This window comes from Panthera tigris, chromosome B4 (assembly GCF_018350195.1).
Source record: "Panthera tigris isolate Pti1 chromosome B4, P.tigris_Pti1_mat1.1, whole genome shotgun sequence".
Taxonomy (NCBI): domain Eukaryota; kingdom Metazoa; phylum Chordata; class Mammalia; order Carnivora; family Felidae; genus Panthera; species Panthera tigris.
The window spans coordinates 88,308,892-88,325,568 of NC_056666.1; the positions used below are offsets into that span (position 1 = coordinate 88,308,892).

General features: G+C 36.2%; 1 pseudogene; it reads right to left on the reverse strand.

Moving 5' to 3' along the window:
• Nucleotides 1-331: 331 nt before the first annotated feature.
• On the reverse strand, nt 332-12,693 carry LOC102950372 (annotated as a pseudogene).
• Nucleotides 12,694-16,677: the final 3,984 nt, after the last annotated feature.

Genomic DNA, 16,677 nt, shown 5'->3' on the forward strand with positions numbered 1-16,677 from the left:
CCCCTGCTCATACCTTCTCTCTCTCTCCTCTCTCAAAAATAAATAAGTAAATAAATAAATAAGTAAATAAATAAATAAATAAAATATAAAAAGAACTGGATTTCTGTTAAACTGAAAAGCAAAAATCTATCTTCATTCTAATCTTATTTCTTCCATCTGTTTGGAGATTTATGATCATTTGCTTCTTTCCTTTATCCTCATGTCCCTTTGTAAAGCGAAGTTAGTAGGTTGTCCTTTGATACATTTACTTTTTAAAAACCTGTTTCAGAGACTTATTCTTTTTTTTTATAGTGGAAAAATGTATATTGATCTGTAGCCAACTGGACTTCGTTTAGATGATCCCGATTTTGTTAGCAACATCCCAAGCATCACAATCAGGAGTCAGTAGAACATACACCTCCTTCTCCCCATGAGGCCTAATCAGGGTGTTGCCCTTGGCCACATCCATGTCATAAAGCTTCTTCACAGCCTGTTTGATCTGGTGCTTGTTGGCCTTGACATCCAGTGAACTCAAGTGTGTTGTTGCCATCTAGTTTCTTTACAACTGACTCTGGAGTCAGGGGAATCTTGATGACAGCATGGTGTCAAGCTTGTTTCCCCTGGGGGCACTCTTTCACGGATATTTGGGCTGCCTTTGGAGATACGGTGTTGGGGGCCATAGGAAGGTAGGTGACACACAGATCTTTTTTCTGTGACTGTGGGACACCTTTCAGCATTGCTTTCTTGGCCTTCAAAGCCTCTGCTTTGGCTGTGGCTTTGGGTGGGGCAGGGGCTTCCTTCTTTGCTTTTGGCACCGTCTTCTTGAAAGGACTCAGAGACTACTTCCTATAGTTCCTTTATATTCCTCTCTGTTATATCTTTGAAAATAGCTTTCCATTATATAGACAATAGAATAATATCAAAGATATATGTTTTATTTTCAAAACTAGTTACAAATGTTTCATAGGTGTACATGGTTTTCAAAAATCAAATACTACCAAAAGATACATCTGGAAAAAACAGTTCTGCTTGCTGCCATTTTCAACTCTTGAGCCATTTCTTTTTTTTTTTTTCTTCTGCATTCCTAAATATGTGTATATTGCCACCTGAAATTTATCAGTTTTATCATGATTTTTGGATTCTTTGGTATGGTCTATCTCACTTTATTCCCCTTCCCCCATCACACCAATGGGGTCATAGTCAGGGCTAACATGGTCACTAGCTATAAATGTTGTTGGGATAAGTAGTGTACTACAACTTTTTTCTTACTCCTAGAACTTCAGTAGAACAGATGTATAGAGATACAGATATAGAGGTAAAAAAAATAATAAAAGAAAAGAAAGAGCAAGAAAAATACCATGAATTCAACTTTTTAACAAAAGGCAGAAACTGAGATAACTGTTTTTGCTTTGTTTGTTGTTTAATTTTTAGATACTCTAAGATTCATTTGTCCTTTTGATGGAACACATATTCTAGCAATTCTGGTAACAGGTTCTTTGAATTACTTAGAATGTCAAAAAGGTTTTGAGGATAGAAAGTGGGTACAGATCTAGTAACTCACTTAGCAGAGAAAAGGAAGCTACAAACAAGGTCCGCCAAAGGAAAAACGTCCTTAGTTTTGCTCTCTGGAATGATCGATCATCCCTACATTTGTTCTTGAAGATCACTTGTGAGAAAGGCATGGGGGAGAATTTCTCTTAACATTAGCAACCCCTTCCTATTGTTACAGATTTGGAGACTCTGGGTAGAGTCTTAAAAAAAATGGGTTTTTAGGCTCTAGGGTTTATCAGCCCCAACATGGTAATCCTACAGGCAGATACCCAAAGCCAAGAAGCATATGATACCGTGAACCTTAGATCTTCACTCCAGTCTAGGAATTTGTATTACAGCAGTAGACTTCAGTATTCTGCCATTGCCCTAACTCAACTCTTCCAGTTCCATCTTGACTGCTCATTCAGTACAAGTCTGAAGCGCTGAGTTGAAAACAATATTCCCTTTTCCTCGATCTGGATCCCAGTATTCGTGCATATATTTTTCTTTGCATTAACATGCTTATAAATGCATCCAGTGAAAATATTAGTTTTATAGATATGGATATAGTGTGAGTGTGTGTATGTATATATGTTCATGGATACAGATATAGATATAGATATATTATATACTTCTGAACATCTTGGCAAAGGAAAAGTCCAGAAAGTTTTTATCTACAGATAGTTTAAAAGAAAAGCAATCACATTTCTATTATACTTATCAACAGTTCTACCATATTTAGGATGGAACAATATCTTCCAAGTGGCAAAGACACCTGTTTTGTCAGTCATCTATTGACACAAAAATGGCACTCCAAAACAGAGTCTTGAAACAATACTGATTTATTTAGCTCATCAGCCTGCAAATTAGCCAGTGAGGCTCAACTCTGTTCAGTGATTTTTCTGGTCTCAGGCAGGCTCATCCTTATGTATGGCTAATCTAGGGTGGCTTCATATGGGATAACTGGGCTAGGTTGGTTCCAGACAATGGCTGAATACAAGAGCAATAAAACAAGGGTCTTTCAATATTCTGCTTGTGTTGTATTCACTAACATCCTATTTGCCGAAGCAAGTCATGTGACCCAAGCCCAGAATCAAGCCATAGATACAGGGATGAGTAAAGAATCATGGCCATTTTTACAGTCTACTATACCTATAAACTCAGAGATCTATATTTTATTCAAAATAAAACACATTTTCAAGCATTGAAGTACTATTTAATACTCATCATTTATCTTTAGGAAAGTTACTAGAAAATGTTTTATGACAAGAAGAAAAATCACTCTAAGAAGAATAGAATACAACAAATAATGAAGAGGAAAAAATGAGTAAAACATTAAGTATCAAAATTCATTGATCTTTTTTTAAAAATCTGTATCTAAAAGTCCAAGTTGTATCAAAATGTAAGTTTGAAGACAGAAAGGAAGTGGAAGTGAAATACAAAAGGAAGTAAAACATGTTAAACTTTTACTTTGTGATAAAGGTTTTATTCTAAATATTTTGAGAACAAAATGTATGTTTAGTATAATATATATCCAGCAGAGGAAAAAGGAGAACAAGGAAAACTTAATTATTCCATTTAAAGTCAGGATAGAAAAATAGGAAAAGTATACAGTGTAAAACATAAAATAAAATCATTTAAATGGCTAGAAACATAGCAGTAATGAAAATAAATACAAATAGATAAACTTTCTTATTATAACACTGATTATTAGGTAACATTTTTAAAAATCAAGGCAAGTTCTCTTTATAAATAAGAAACCAAATTGGTATAGGAAAGTTAAAAAATAAAAGGACAGGAAAAGAAAGGACATAAAAATGTTAATGTAAAGAAGAATGGCAAAGAATTTTAAAATCAAAAAACACAGAATCAAAGAAAAAGTACTGGAAATTTACAGTAATAAAATTTTCAAACCTGAGATTAATATATATCATGAATATTTGTACACCTAATAACACAACTTCAATCTAAGCATAGCAAATTGATAGAACTTATAGGAGAATTTGAGAAGTTTACTATTAGTAGAACAGAGCTTAATTTCTCAAAATATCAAGCAGACAAAAACAGAGTTGCTATAGAGAAAATTGTTAACAACCAATAAACTTGATTTAACAGTCATCCTTTCTTAAACACCAATGAAAGGAACATTTACAACAATTGATAAAATACTAGACCACAAATGAAATCTCAACAACTTCCAACAATTACTATTATTCAGTTTATATTAACCATGGTATGGAAAAAATGAGAAATCAGCCATTTGACACCATTCATTTGAAAGGACTAACATAATTAAGAAATCTATATACTTTTTAAAACTCCAAAGTTTTGATATAAGAAAAAAATTACAAAACACATATTGAATTTTTATGTCAATAACTATTGAAGTACTATTTAAAAATACATTGTTTTTAAAACAGTTGATATATTACACAAAGTTCATATAGAAGGCAAGTATTTAACGACTAATGTTCAAGTTTTTAAAGTTGATAAAGTTTTAAAGTTGATCGCGTTTATAAAGTCTTAAATCCTCTGAACTCTATTAAATTCTTATAAACATTTACTATGCTCATGCAGACTGTCAGTTGCCAACATTTCCAAATTAATGCACACTTCAGTGTTCCCTTCCTGCATCATGTTCCCAGAAATATTATAAAAGATACCATAATATGATAATAAATATATAGCCATGCTCTAAAATGAAAAAAACTCTCAGCAGAACAGAAAATGTATGTGAGGAATTAACGAAATACCTGAAGCATTGAAGAGAGGGCTTGCATACTAGGTGCACAAAATTAGGTACATCTCTGGGAGATATGAGCCATATCAAAGGTGCTATATGACTGGAAGTGATGGAAATAGGAAACTGATCCAGGATGTGGACTGGAAGTATTGCTCATTGGCCAAAAAAAAGTGGGGGGGGGGGGGCAATTTTCTAACTTGATAAAGCATGTTTTTTTTTCAAAATGCCTTAATGAAAATCATGCTTAATAATGGGATGTTAGAAGCATTTCAATTAAATGTTCAAGTAAATAAGACAAGTTTGGCTGCTCTTTGCACTACAATACATCATTGTATTAGAGATGCTGGCCCATGAAATAAGAGAGAAGAAATGAAAATGAAAGAGATGAAACTATTACTATTTGAAGTGATATTATCAATTTAGAAAATCAACTGAGAAATTTCAGTCTGGCAGAGGTGGTTAGACACAAGATCAACACAGAAGCTTCCATAGTTTTCAAAACACTATCAGTGTCTCGTTGAAAAACTTAATTTTTTTGAGGTGCTTAGGTGGCTCAGTGGCTAAGCGGCCAATTTCGGCTCAGGTCATGGTCTCACACTTTGTAAGTCTGAGCCCCACATGGGCTCTCTGCTGTCAGCACATAGCCCACTTCAGATCATCTGTCCTATCTCTGCCCCTCCCCTGCTTGGTGTCTCTCTCTCTCCCCCTCTCTCTCTCTCTCTCTCTCTCTCTCAAAAATAAACATTAAAGAAAGAAAAGGAGCACCTGGGTGGCTCAGTCGTTAAGCATCCAACTTCAGCTCAGGTCATGATCTCATGCTTCATGAGTTTGAGCCCTGCGTCAGGCTCTGTGCCAACAGCTCAGAGCCTGGACCCTGCTTCAAATTCTGTGTTTCCCTCTCTCTCTGCCCTTCCCCTGCTTTGTCTCTTGTCTCTCTCTCTCTTAAAGACATATAAACATTTAAAAAACATTTTTGAAAGAAAAAAATGATTTTTTTCAAAAATTTAACTCATAATAGTAATAAGTACAACATACTTAGGCATAAACCCAACAATAAATTTCCAAGACCAGTACAGATAAAATTATAAGCTTACCAGAGACATTAAAGAAGGCTTGAATGGGGCGCCTGGGTGGCTCAGTCAGTTAAGCGTCCGACCTCAGCTCAGGTCATGATCTCACGGTCCGTGAGTTTGAGCCCCACGTCGGGCTCTGGGCTGATGGCTCAGAGCCTGGATACTGCTTCTGATTCTGTGTCTCCCTCTCTCTCTCTGCCCCTCCCCTGTTCATGCTCTGTCTCTCTCTGTCTCAAAAATAAATAAATGTTAAAAAAAAAATTTTTTTAATAAAAAAAAAGAAGGCTTGAATAAATGGAAATACAGGTTTATGTTAAAGAATGAGAAAACTCAAATACATCTTACTAAATGTCTGTATCTTAGTCCTTATAACATCCTTGATTGTCTTTTTACTCTACATAATCCCCATTAGGGAGAGTTATTCTTCAACCACCACACACTGGCCAATCGTTCAAAAACTTCTTACCTCCAGACCTCTCTCTTCAGCTCATTAAATAAATATTTTTTGAGCACCCACTGTGTCTTGGCACTTGAAGAACCTACAAAGCATGTGTTGACTATACACTTGATATCTACATCTGGGTGTCCTCATATTTAATTTGTTCAAAGGGAAATGCATGAACAAATCCTAAATCAATTAGGATTAGGTTTGGTGGCAAAGAGAAATTTCTAAACAAGAAGGAGGTTTACATTTCTTTCACATCAAAGATATCAGGAAGCAAGTATGTAGGACACCTCACATACTTTCATCTTTCTGGTCCACCATCATCAGTGAATGGTTTCCATCCTTGTAGTTGCTTTTTTGCCCAAGATGGCTGCTAGACATCTAGTCATCACATCCACGTTCCAGGCCAACTAGAAATGAAGGAGAAAGGGAAGAAGGGCAAAAGCTGTTTGAAATAACTTCCTCATAAATCCAATTCAATAGCTTCTACTTAATGTCCTTGCTCAGAATTTTGTCACATAGCCATTTCTATTTGAAAGGAAGTCTAGTGGGGCGCCTGGGTGGCTCAGTCAGTTAAGCGGCCGACTTCGGCTCAGGTCATGATCTCGTGGTCATGAGTTCAAGCCCCGCGTTGGGCTCTGTGCTGACGGCTCAGAGCCTGGAGCCTGTTTCGGATTCTGTGTCTCCCTCTCTCTGACCCTACCCCGTTCATGCTCTGTCTCTCTCTGTCTCAAAAATATATAAACATTAAAAAAAATTTTTTTAATGAAAGGAAGTCTAGAAAAATATAATGTTTATGGAGACCTCCAAAAAAATTAAGATTCCATTGATAAGAAAGAGAAAATTGGTGAAAATTTCTTCATGATGAGCCCACCTATTCCACCTTATAAAATTTTTCTTTTAGTAAAATTTATTGCTGGGGCACCTGGGTGGCTCAGTCAGTTAAGCATCCAACTTCATCTCAGCTCATGACCTCTCTGTCTGTGAGTTTGAACCCCATGTCAGGCTCTGTGCTGACAGCTCAGAGCCTGGAGCCTGCTTCAGATTCTATGTCTCCCTCTCTCTCTGCCCCTCCCCTGCTTGTGCATGTTCTCTCTCTCTCTCTCTCTCTCTCTCTCTCTCTCTCTCTCTCTCAAAAATGAATAAACATTAAAAAATTTTTTTTACCTGGAAAATAGTAGTATTGTAAAAACACCTTGATCAGTGGAAAACTGAGTGACCAAATAAACCTCAGCAACCCTCATATGTGACTTCCCTAGACACATAACAAGAATGATAAGTGCACTCTAGTTTTCCCGTTGCCGTAGAAGCTATTGGGAAAATATAATTAAAAAACCAAATCTTCTGTATTCTATCCTCTCTGCAAAGATCATAGAGAAAGAAAGCATTTTTATGGCATTAAACCAGAATGTGATACACATCACAAGCATTCAATTAAGAGATTGCAAACGGGAAGAAATCTCGCTCTTTCACAGAGCTAAGCAGATAGAACTCATCATGTACATGTTTCCAAAATAATAACAAGCCCTCAAGTGAGAGAACTTGACAGCACAGTTTTTCATACATAGTTCATCCTAAACTTGCTTGGTAATTGAGGTGACCGTCTGTGTTAGCTAATTGGCTTTCTCCAAAGGAGAAACTACTTCTCATATATTTATGACAGGAGGTCATAAATGTTGCAACTTTGAGCTGGACACCCAAAGTTAAGCACCTATCTCCACAGAAACTATAAGAGAGGAGTGATGTCTCTCTTGACGTGACATTTCAAAGTTATGGCTCCTTTTCCTAGATCCTCGAAAAAGATCTTCTTGGTTCACAAGGCTGACAAAAGTCCTACCTCGTCTTCCAAAGGATTTATATACATCTCAAAGAGAGGAGAAGGCACTTAATGTTACAATTTTCTAAAGTAAATACTCTAAGGAAAAGGAACCGAGGGAAATCTCTTCCTTTATTTTCAACAAGGAGAAGTAAGCTTCTTATTTTTTTTTAATTTTTTTTAAATGTTTATTTATTTTTGAGACAGAGAGAGACAGAGCATGAACGGGGGAGGGTCAGAGAGAGAGGGAGACACAGAATCTGAAACAGGCTCCAGGCTCTGAGCCGTCAGCACAGAGCCCGACGCAGGGCTCGAACTCACGGACCGTGAGATCATGACCTGAGCCGAAGTCGGACGCTTAACCGACTGAGCCACCCAGGCGCCCCATAAGCTTCTTATTTTTAATTTTCACTTGTCTTCATAGAACCTAGGATATTTCAAGATTTTTCAACGAAATGCTGCTGGCATTTTGAGTGGAATGATTCTAGCTAACATAGATCTGCCGGATATAATGCAGAATAGGTCTTAGGCAATAAATACTTGGAGACCCCAAGTTATTGAAATAGCATGAGATTTCTCCCAACACCTAGCCGGATGCTTCCATCATGTAAAGTGCCACCCCGGTTAGGAACCACTGTTAGGTCCCTTCTCTTCTCTGCCTCTGAGGTCATATAATATCACTCTTTGGCAAGTATACACAAGCCATCCATCTCGGAGGTACCAGGGACTCTCCCATCAGATTCATCAATGCAAAATTGCTAAATATCCTGAATCCTCAGGAAGACACATTCTATAAATGATGTGTTTAAAACACCCAGAGTGTCTTTTAAAGGAAGTGCTCTTCGACAACGGAGTTGTTCTCAAAAGTACACTAAAGACTCCTTCCCAGGGGAAGTCTATTTTACTAAAAGAAACTCCTCCATAGCCCAGAGCCCAAACCTTAACTCCATTAACTGGAAATAGATCAAAAGGGAGTAACTCTTCCCTGACTGATTGCTAAAGCCAGAGGGCAGAGAATTGTTTGTCTTAGGAGGAAACACTCCTTTTGGAGCATGAGGTGATGTATAGAAATGGACACTTACATGTGTATAAACAATTCTTGCACATTGTTAGATAATCTCTCATTTTTGCAGAGTAAATCATATTCCCCCACAAAAGTCCTTGAGCTCTGTGATTCACCCTGACATATTACAAGTTTATTCAACTAGGCACTTTGTTCACAGATCTCAGGGTCTCAAGAATATTGGCCTGTTTGGAAAAGCATCCCCCAAACAAAGAACTTTTAAAAGATTTAACTGAAAACATAAAAGATTTGTGGATAAACATGTAAAAAAAAAACCAAGTGTTCAAATTGACAGTTTTTTGTGTGTATGAATTACATGAGAGGGTTTTTTGTGTGTGAAAAGTATTTATTGACATGAAAAGATATGCGAGACACACAGTTGACCCATATTACAAAGTCAAATGCACATCATGATGCTGTTTTTTACAATATGTAGAAGTCCAAAAGTCTGAAAGTGTATGTGCTAAAATGAACTTGTCTCCTACCTCCAGTCCCTAAATGTTGTGTGAACTTAAGACAGTCACTTGACTGACCTAAACTTGTTTTTTCATCTAAAATAGAAGCAAAGAAAGGATAAAATCAGAAAATGTCATAAGGTCATTAGCTTTGGAACCAATTTGGATGCAAGCATGTTGTAACCTTCCACTCCCCTTTTGGTGACCAGCACAGGCCTATTAGGGGAGGCTCAGTGAATGTTGCGTTACAGTTAACTTCTTTGGATGGAATGGATGCAATTTGTGTAGGCTATTTTACGTTAAACAAGATACTACAGTCAAAACCCACTGTGTGGTACTTGACACATAGAAAGTAGTCCAAAAACTTTAGTTATTATTGTCATCATTATTATTGATCTTATGATTACATGACCCATAAAAATCAGTAAGATGGAAATTATCACAGAATTTTAATATTGGAAACAATACTGAAAGCAAGATGTCTTAGACTAATCCTTAAAATAAAAGGTAGCTTAGGGGCAACCAGGTGGCTCAGGTAGTTAAGCATCTGACATCGACTCAGGTCATAATCTCTCATTTCCTTAGTTCATGTCCCCCGTCAGACTCTGTGCTGACAGCTCAGAGCCTGGAGCCTGTTTCCGATTTTGTGTCTCCCTCTCTCTCTGCCCCTCCCCTGCTCATGCTCTGTCTCTTTCTCTCTTTCTCAAAAATGAATAAACATTTAAAAAATAATAAAATAAAAAGCAGCTTAATTAAAATCTAGTAGCTGATGATCTAAAAAGAACAATAACAACAAAAAATTAAACACATTATCTAATGTCATTCTTCCTGAATTCAAGACTTAAATGACTTGACTTGGAGTCAAAGATTTTAATAAGAATTAAAATCTATAATCCTATATATAAGATTTTTTTTAGTCACAAAAATAAAAGCAACTAATATCTATAATCAGAAATAATTCCTGGGCAGGGGTGCATGGGTGGCTCAGTCAGTTGAGCGTTAAGACTCATGATTTTGGCTCAGGTCATGATCTCGTGATTTGTGAGTTTGAGCCCCGTATCTGCACTGTTAGTGCAGAGCCTGCTTGGGATTCTCTCTGCCTGCCTCCCTCTCTCTCTCTCTCTCTCTCTCTCTCTCTCTCTCTCTTTAAAAATAAATAAATAAAGCTTAATAAAGAAACGAAGAAATAATTCCTGGGTAAGTACCCCAAGACTGCCATATCCACAGGCCTACCTTCCACACAGGATGCCTTGGAACAATGAACAGCTTCCCCACAGGCTTTGGAATGATGTGTTTCCAAGATGCAGAAGGCACGAGCAATCTGCTAACGAGATTCAGCAGGTTGAATTTTGCTTCCCCTATTTGGACTCTGCTCACGTTCTTAGCTGTTGATCAGTTTCCAGAAGAGGGGAAAAAAAAAAAAAAGTATGATGGATAAATTCGGACAAAATAAAATAATCATAGAATTCAATAACCCCAGTGAGCAGTGTTCATCTAACAGAACAGGGTAAAAAGTTGAATCTCTAGGCAGAATAAGGAAAAAAGACATAAGCCCAGTGTACCCCAAATAATTGTTAGTAAATGTTATAAAAAGTGGTCTTTCTCTGTAGCTGCCCTAGGGCTTTAATACCACTGCAAATGAAGTCACTGAATTAAGTTTCCAAGGAGAATTAATGTATCATTTTGTGACCCGTAAAACCATACCAAAACTCACTTAGAGATTCTATTAAGAAAGAAATAATTACTTGCAGGATATGGAGTTATTTGAAGAATCAAATCACTGTAGCCATCACAAAAATCTCCATAGGCTTTGTCAATAGAGAACCCTTCAAATCCTTTAAAAACCTTATGAATACTGTAACAGCTCTAATGAACAAAAAAGAGGTTTTCCGATTCTGCCAAAAGTGTCACTATGAACAATAGAGACAGAATGCATTTTTCCAGGGAAGAGGAAAGAATTATAATAAAATGATAAAGATGACAGTGATAATATCTACTGAATGACAGTGATAATAGCTACTGAATAACTACCATATGCAAGGCATTGTGTTCACATTATTTTAATTCCCACAAAAGCCCTAATGTGATAAACATTATTTGTCTCCATTTTTTCTGAAGGAAATGCCAACTCATATATAGCAACCATTTTAGTTAGACTAAGTAATACTATCTGTTTTGATAAATAACCCCCAAATCCCTGTAGCCTAACACAATAAAAGTGATTATCAAACTCACGAGCCAGGAGATCATGACCTGAGCGGAAGTCGGGTGCTTAACTGACTGAGCCACTTGGGCACCCCACATCTTTATCTTTTAAATATCAGGTTAGGTTCCCTTTCTCTCATTCCCCTTCGTCTTTTTATGTAAGAATTTAACATTTTTTATTTCCCTTACATGTAGAAAGTTCATGGAGATCCAAACACATTTTCTGAGTTTACTTAAGAAACAACATTGCATTGGTTGCATCTTAATGTTCTACACAGTTAAAATGGGACAGTTTTGTGAATGGAAAATTGGATGGGTGGAAAATTTCTCTAATTTTGTTGTGATTACCGAAAATAAACTTATCGTATGACATGTCTGTCTAAATAAATGCCCTGAAGAACAACATTTTTGTCTTGTCTTGGCAGTGAACATACATTAGTCATTCAGCTCATGGCCATATGATTCGGAAGTGATCCATATTTTGTTGTACTTTGATATGAACACCCAAACTGCCTAATGATTTTTTATTTTCTAATATTTTTCCCTTTACAAAAGTAATGTACGCTTATTAGAGAAAATGTAGAAATGATGAGAAAAAATGGAGAAAATGTATGGTGATGGTCCATTTCGTTTATTTCTAACTTTTGCTTTGATAAACTATGTTGAGACACGTATCTGTGGAGATAAATATTTATTGCTTCATTGATTAATTTCTTAGATTTCAAGTGATAGAATGATTACATGAGAATCTTTTTTATATACTCTCAAATTGCCATCCAGAAAATGTGTGCCAATGTATGTAATAGCGGCAGTATAGAAGAATGGCCCACACTAGACAGAACTGAATATGGCTTTTGCTTTGTGTCTGCCAATTTGAAACATGAAGAGTGTTATATTTCATTGTTTAAATTTTTATTTCTTCGAGTGCTAATAAATGTTCTCTCTCTATTTTCTCTTTCTTCATGCCACACTAACCTGGAGATTCTTTCTACATTTGTTTGTTTGTTTAAGTAATCTTTATACCCAACATGGGGCTCCAACTCAACAACCCCAAGACCAAGAGTTGGCATGTTCCACTAGCTGAGCCAGCCAGGCTCCCCTAGCCTGGATGTTTTAAATGGGGATCGTATTACTAGTTTGTGTGCCCATTTGCTATTGTGGGCCATTGATCTTTTAAATATTGCCATTGATCTTTTAAATGGCTCCCAGGGATGTCTCCTGTAGAAAGGACACAACCTGCTGACTGTCATTGGTCATCTGCCATTCTCTTTTTTTCTCTGACCTGACTTCCTTCAGAAATATCTGCAGCCAAGGTCTCTACTGCTGAGAGACTGACACAGGGCATAAGCCACCAACTCAGGTGTCCACAAACAAGCTTCCTCATGCTAAGCAGTAGCACTACGAATGACTCCACTCAATCCAGGGAAGCGTCTGCCTCCCTAATTACTGCTGGTGATGCTGAAGTACTTGTCCTCAGATCACCAAACATGCCTGAGCTCTTTATCCCCTCACAAAGGCTGTCTGACCTAAAGGGGAAGGGCCAGAATTCAAGGTCAACTTCTCAAAGACCCACAGTCAAGCGTTGGTTCCTCTCTGATTCTTTTTGTTTAAATCTCAGACCAGGAAAAGTCATTATTTCTCATCCTATATCAAAAGAGCAAAAAATATAAACGGACAAGAATTTTTCCAAACTCGTTATTCCTACTAAGAACTTGTGTGGAACTTGCTAAGAACTTAGCAAGGATGAGGGAGTAGTTGAGTAAAATAAGGAATTGAAGGGACCAAAAAAAGCCGACATTTCATAATACCATCTCTTCTTTACAATAAGGACTTAGATATATTTCTTTATGCATGAATTAAAAACCGGAAGGCCACATACCAAAATATTGACTGTAGTATTTCTGGAGCCATAGGATTTGGGGGGAACAAAGGGGGAGACTTCCATTATTTATACTATATACCTCAAAAAGGGAGAAAAAGGCATATTGAGATTATAGATCATTTTTACTATCTTTTGGTATTTTATGTATTTGCCAAATTTGACTGCATAAAAAATTATGTACCAAAAATACAATAACCAAAGTTAAGGAACAAAATAAAATCAGTTAAATAAATGCTAATATCCATTATATATATATATATATATATATATATATATATATATATACGTACATACATATCCATTATATTATATATGTATTATATATATATCCATATATATAATATATATAATATCCATTATATATATATAATATCCATTTTATATATATATATATATAATACCTTTTATAATTTATTCACAAACTAGGAACACACATACACAATTTAGTGGTATAACAAATTTGACAGCAAATCCAAATGGACAACAGATATATAATAAAAGGCTCAAATTGATAGTAATCAGGGAGATAAAAACTAAAGTGACAATGAGATACCATATTTCACCCATAAGCCCAGGGGGAAAAATGAGTAGAGCTATAGAACTTTTTACTGGTGGAAATGTGAGAAAAGGTGTGCTCTCATGTATTGCTAGACATTTGAAATATTTCAGCCTTTAAGGGGAGCAGTGTAGAGATCTATTAAAATTAAAAGTACATATACCCTTTAACACATAAATCTCTATCTCATAGACATAAAAACCAGTTGGTGAGAACATGCCTATAGACATGATTATTGCAAAATTTATCAGAACTTAAGCACAGAAACAAAATGAATGCCCATCAATATATGAATTGCTGAGCGACACATCACAGAATATTATGGAGCCATCGTAAATAACAAAGTGCTATGTCAGATGATTTAGACAGATTCCCAAGGGATACTATTGAGTGAGAAAGCAAGAAGCAGAAAAATATACATAAAATCATACTTTTGGAGAAAGAAAGAGAAATCCTGGTATTTAGAAATCCTGTATATGTATACATGTCAGTGTAGTATTCCATGAATGCAAGGCAAAGTGCGGGTTAATTTATTAGAGTGGTTTACACTAAGTTATTACATTGCGGTATCCTCGAGGAAGGTGAAGGAGCTGATATAATGGGTGCAGAGAAAAGAATGATGGGGAAATCTAATCCCAGACAGAAAAGAAAGGAAAAAGAATACTGGCTTTTTAAAAAATCTATGTAATAATCATATTTATATGTTTAAGCAAAATTATATGAATGTAGGTAACTTTTTACTTTTTAATGGATATCTTATAAATAAGGAAATATACTCCTAAAAGTTGAGATATATACATTATAAAAATAGTTAGCTATATAAATCATATAAAAATATAGACCATAGTCAAGGGGAAATTATACTTTGCTTGATATCAAGGTCAAGAAGTTCAAGTTTCAAAAATAGTCAATCATAATTTATCATGATGTCAGCTAATACTCTGTTTATGTTAAAGATCAGTACAAATTATCCAAAAAATTTTTGATGGTTTTGAAAAAATGGTATACAAAAAAGTTTCCAAAAATAGGTCAAAACTGTGAAATTAAAAATCATTAATAAGTGAGCTTTTACAGCATAAATGGAATGGCATTGCTAGTACTAATTCAAGAAATGATTTATAAACTGTTCATAATGATAAAACTGAAATGGTAACTAGGAATTTCAATAATAAGCTTTAGGATAAACCAGGTTTGGGGTTAATCCCAAATTTCTTGGACGATCAAAAACAAGATGGTTGGTTTGTTTGTTTTTTTTTTTAAAGATATAGAGGCACGTGGGTGGCTCATTCAGTTAAGCATCCAACTCTTGATTTCAGCTTAGATCATGATCCCAGGGCAGTGGGATCAAGTCCCGCATCAGGCTTTGCACTGAACATGGAGGATGCTTAAGATTCTCATTCTCCCTCTCTCTCTTCTTCTCCCCAGTTTGCACTCTCTCATTCTCTCTCCCTAAAAAAATAAATAAATAAAAATAAAAAAAATAAAAAAATTTAGACTATGTCTGAGTTGGCTGGTATTTTCAATAAAGATACCATTTGTCAAATAAGATATGAGAGTAATAAACCTGTGGACAAAACTTGAGCCATAGAATTATTTACCTTTGAATTATCTGTCCCAGTTTAGTGAAAATAACTTTAAAACCAAATGGTACTAAGAACATCAGCAGAGCCTTTTGAAGAGTACAATAGCATGTTCTGGGTGAAGAGAAAGGCAAGATTATTGAGATACAAAGCTAGACTATAATCAAAGGGATGGGGTTTAAAAGAATCTAGAATGTGTTCAGAAATATCTCATCTCGGGGTGTCTGGGTGGTTCAATCAGTAGAGCATCTGGCTTTGGTTCAGGTCATGATCTCATGGTTTGTGAGTTGGAGTCCCGCATCGGGCTCTCTGCTGTCAGCAGGATCCTTCAGATCCTCTCTCTCCCTCTCTCCCTGCCCCTCCCTGGCTCATGTCTCTCTCCCTCTCTCAGAAAAAATAAATAAATAAACATTAAAAAAAAAGAAATATCTCATCTCTTAAACTGAAAAAAATTAAAGTTCCATTTCTAAAGTTTGTATTCAACTCTCCTATATTAAATAGTCCCTCTTTTTTGCTATCCCTGTCTCCAGGACTGTATTCAGTTAGCAGTAGTCTGTATAAAGTATGATAAGAGAGTGAAAAATACCACCATGTCTCTATCATGGGACTGCTGTCTTTTCCTGTCTGATGTGAAATTCTCAAAATTGGAGTCATCAGTGCCACCTCAGTCTAGATGCCATATTTATGATGTGATCAAAATCATTTTCTCATATCTGACACTTTCCTAAATTTGCTCACTGTCACCTTGAAATAAAAAGAGAAGATTATTTTAAATTTTTTATTTATTCATTTATTTACTGACAGAGATCTTGAGCAGGGTAGGGGCAGAGAGAGGGAGAGTGAGAGAATCCTAAGCAGGCTCTGCATGGCCAGCACAGAGCTTGATGCTGGGCTTGAACCCACAAACTGTGAGATCGTGACCCGAACCAAAACCAAGAGTTGGATGTTTAACCAACTGAGCCACCAAGGCACCCCAGTATTTTAAATGAACATTCTGGCTTGTATGTTAAGAAAAAGGGAATAGAAATATAGCGGCCACCGTTCACAAATATAGGATGCAATGGGCATGCTCAATTTTGTTCATTGAAACATAAGTTTGCAGGGGTGCCTTGGTGGCTCAGTCAGTTAAGCGTCTGACTTTGGATCAGGTCATGATCTCAGTTCGTGAGTTGAAGCCCCCTGTTGGGCTCTGTGCTGACAGCTCGGAGCCTGGATCCTGCTTAGGATTCTGTGTCTCCCTCTCTCTCTGCCCCTCCCCTGCTGGCGCTCCATCTCTCTCTTTCTCTCAAAAATAAGCATTAAAAAAATGTTTTAAAGGAAACATAAGTTTGCAAAACTCATTTAGAAACA